General features: G+C 26.4%; 1 non-coding gene across 1 annotated transcript; it reads left to right on the forward strand.

Moving 5' to 3' along the window:
- The first annotated feature begins 2,912 nt into the window (after positions 1-2,912).
- Positions 2,913-4,029, forward strand: LOC100198837 (uncharacterized). The gene is made up of 3 exons (XR_010642885.1): positions 2,913-3,111; positions 3,547-3,700; positions 3,771-4,029. It is a non-coding gene; the product is annotated as an uncharacterized LOC100198837 (transcript).
- The last annotated feature ends 65 nt before the right edge of the window (positions 4,030-4,094 follow it).

Below are 4,094 nucleotides of genomic sequence, written 5' to 3' on the forward strand. Positions count from 1 at the left end.
TATATATATATATATATATATATATATATATATATATATATATATATATATATATATATATATATATATATATATATATATATATATATATATATATATATATATATACAGTGCCATGGTCGGTACTGTATAATATTTATCCAGCACTGATGCAAAACCCACAATTTTGCTGCTCATTTCTCCTAGAGTATTTGGAAAACCAATATTTTAAAGCTAGTTAGAGAAGCCTTGTTTACAAAGAGGATTGAAGTTAGTAACTAATTGAACAACCATTGTGTTTACTGTCTATTACTTTATTTTACCTGCTTTTTGTCGAATGTTTAAATTTAACAGTTTAATGTAATATGATTTAAAATAGTTTTTTTACAGCGAGAAAAATAAACTAATTTTTAAAAATACGTTTCTATATATATATATATATATATATATATATATATATATATATATATATATATATATATATTCAATATACTAAATATGTATACATGTTATCTTTGTAAATATATTATATTTATAAAGATATCATGTAATGTAACTTGTGTAAAATATTTTTTTTTTGGTGACACTGGTATGAAGAAATTATTATTTGTTTTAACATTAACTTGTTCTGAAGTACTCAATCAATGAACTTCCATCAAACAGCTGCCAACTATCCAAAAATAATAATTAAGATATATAAAGTTTCTAAAATCTCCCAGGTAGAAAAAAAAAGTTCAATTTTTTTATAAATGCACTATAAAATAATAAATTTTATGCAACACAGATTTTATTCGGTTTTCCCTCCCTAGCCCCAGGTGTCAAAAAATGAGACAACATGAAGCAAAACATTTAAGAAAAATAATAACTAATGATTATTAGTCTAAAATGTCTATTTTGATTTTAGATTAGTAAGATTTCAATCTACTAACTTGATAGTAGCCCTCAGAAGCATGAGAACAGGGAGCAGATATGAAAATATTGTTTCTACATGAATCAAGAAATGCGGTGCCCGTGCTATAATTGATGTTTGGAAGTAAAAAAGGTTTCAAGATTTTATCATCAGTAGATTCAGTGTTAAAAATATAATACTAACGCTCCATAATAAGTACACACATCTGCATCGTCTCAAATCATTAAATTGGAAATCAGGTGTTATCTACCTCTGTAAGATGGACAACAAACTTCTGTAAGCAGGACGGATCCAGTTCTCTGTAAGCAGTGGTAAATCCAGATTTTTTTGATGGAGGAGGAAGGAGGAGGGGGGGGGGGAAAGAGGGGAGATGTTAATACCAAAACTAAAAAAAAGATTTAATGGTGAAATGGAAATAAATGCAATAAAATCTAATTAAATTTTTCCATTTATTAAGATCTGGATCTGAAGTTTATTCAATCAGCAAGCTTCAAAGGTAGTAAAAAAGCTAAACCAATTTTAACTCAAAATTGTAGATAAAATATTTGCTATTTGTTGCATCAAAACAGTGTCTTATACCAGATTACACTTTGGAGCCATTGTTATTATTAGCTTTGTTTTCAACTTTGCATTTCTATGGCTTTTCTGCAGAAAACATATGCTAAAAATAAACAACTCTCAATGAGGTTTTCACTGCAGTGAAGACAACAGTTCTAAGGAAAGAGCTTTATGTCAAATTCCAGAAACCCTGGTGCTTAGTCAAGGAAGAGGTAGACAAAGTTTGAAGAGCTTAAGGTACCAAACATACTTGAGTTCACAGAATTTCGGGACCTGGCAGTTCCAGAAAGTTCGAAAATTTTAGATGTTTCTGATGGTGAAGTATAGCAGTGGAGTAAGGAAAAAGCTTTTAGATTTTTGAAGTCGACTAATTCAACTAAAAGTCGATTTAGTTGAAATATGGGGAAAAAACAAAAAATAGCAATAACGATGACTAACGTTTTATATCACATTAATATGTGTTTTATTTATTTTTCATTTGTTTTCGATTTCTTTATTTTATACATTTATTTTGTCGAACTAACAAAATGAATGTATTTCTTTTGAATGAATTCTTAGGGGTAGACGCAGTGAAGTGTACTTCACTGCGTTTACCCCTAAGAAAACTGATTTTTTAGAAATAAGCGTAGCGAGGTGTACATATATATACAAAGTTTGTGCAACTAGACTTAGTTGAAAGTCTTTCTTTATTAGATTTTTTAGTTTTTAATTTAAAAGTTTTGTTTTTAGTATGGTTCATAACACCCATTACATACAATATACCATCTATGGTGACAAGATTTTAACTTGATAAAACTTATATATATGTGTATATATATATATATATATATATATATATATATATATATATATATATATATATATATATATATATATATATATATATGTTTTAAATTTTCGATTCTATAAAATATAAGTTTCACGTTTTAATATTTGTATGTTGGACATGCGTATTGTATTGTATTCACCAGATGTCTGAACAAGAGTTCCAATAAACGATTATATATATCTATGTAAAAAATAAAACAATTTGAGATTAAAAACAAAAGATTCTCTAACTTATTTTTCTACATTTTTAAAATAAAGTAAAGAATAGAACATTAGGGAGTCGAAAATAAAATTATCTACCTATGTAACAAATAATATTTAGCGCGCCTAAATGCCAATTCATCCCTTTTTTCTGTTTCAATTTTTTGTTAATTACTAGTTTTTAGGTTTTCTATAGTGTTTTCAACAAGAAAATTTTTTAAATAATTTTTTTAATTATTATTTGTTCCTTAAAAAATGAAATCTAATTCCGTCTCTCATTATATTTAATATTAAATTGAATTGTTCAATTTTTTGTTAAAAATTAAATTAAGTTTATTCAATTAGAAATTATGATATATTATTAAATACATGATGTCTTTCTATAATACATTAAGTTTTAGTGTTCTTTTGTGCTCATTATGTTTGCATCTGTTTCATAGGTAATGATTTTCTCTTTAGATAGATTTTAATTTAACGACAATAATTTTTATTCAGATTTGAAATTGGAATGAAAAAAAAGCGAGTAAAAAATGAATTTTCTGAAACTTTTAAAGAAACTGACTGTCTGCTGTCGAATGATAAAGCTGAAACAAAACCAAGATCTTCTATCTCAGAGCCGCAACCAACGCAATCAAGTATAAATTTTTCTTTCAAACATTACATGAATAAATTTACTTTGGCATATAAATGCTTTAAAACTAGAGTAGTCTTGGGAATAAAACTCGCAGACATTATCGTGTATGTCCATTTCAAAAGTTCAAAGATATATTCACTATTTAAATCTTTTTTTTTATTCTAGTATTTTTATCCAGTGCCAACAAAAATTTTGAACTATTTAAACTTTTAATTTTGTGATTTCAAATTTTCAACCTTCGATTTTTATAGCCGTAAATGGCGTAATTTCAATTCTTTTTACTTTAAGAGTTTTTAAATTTTTAATAATACCTAAAAGAAAGTGTTTAATAAAAAAAGTTGTAAAAAATTTAAATCCAAATGGCATCACAAGTAAAAAGGTTAAACTTTTAAAATGATGTTTTCGACAATTTTTAACGAATTATAAATAATATTAGGTCCAAGTAACAGAGTTTGCAGTCGAAAAGTATCTATATGGGCACCGCCAGTTACGGAAACCAAATTTGAAGATATACCCGTGTTAACAATTTGTCCGTATTGCAATCAGAAAGGCGTTACAAAAACTCATTTAAAAAGAAGCCGAAAACGATGGTAAAAATTGTTTAATTTTATTTTTCTCGCTGACCTAAATTTTCTATTAAGTTTGTTAAATTTTGTTAAGGCTTTGTTGTTGGTGCCTTCCGCTACTATTGAATGTTTTCAAAGATGTCATCCATACTTGTTCAAAATGTAACAAACAAATTGCAATTTACAACAGATTTATTCAAAGACGAAGATCGGAAGATACTAGCGAAAATAACTAAGTTGAAAGGTTTCTACGGCTTTTACCATAAAAGTCCAACGGAGGAAAATGATCTCAAATTATTATTTTTTTATTGACATTATTTTATACGATATTGTTATAAAATTATCAAAACCTTTTTGTTTGTTTTTTAATTTTTCAAAAAGCAGATTGCGCAATACGAAAGTTCATAAAACATTTAAA

Source organism: Hydra vulgaris, chromosome 13 (genome assembly GCF_038396675.1).
Source record: "Hydra vulgaris chromosome 13, alternate assembly HydraT2T_AEP".
NCBI classification, from domain to species: Eukaryota; Metazoa; Cnidaria; class Hydrozoa; order Anthoathecata; family Hydridae; genus Hydra; species Hydra vulgaris.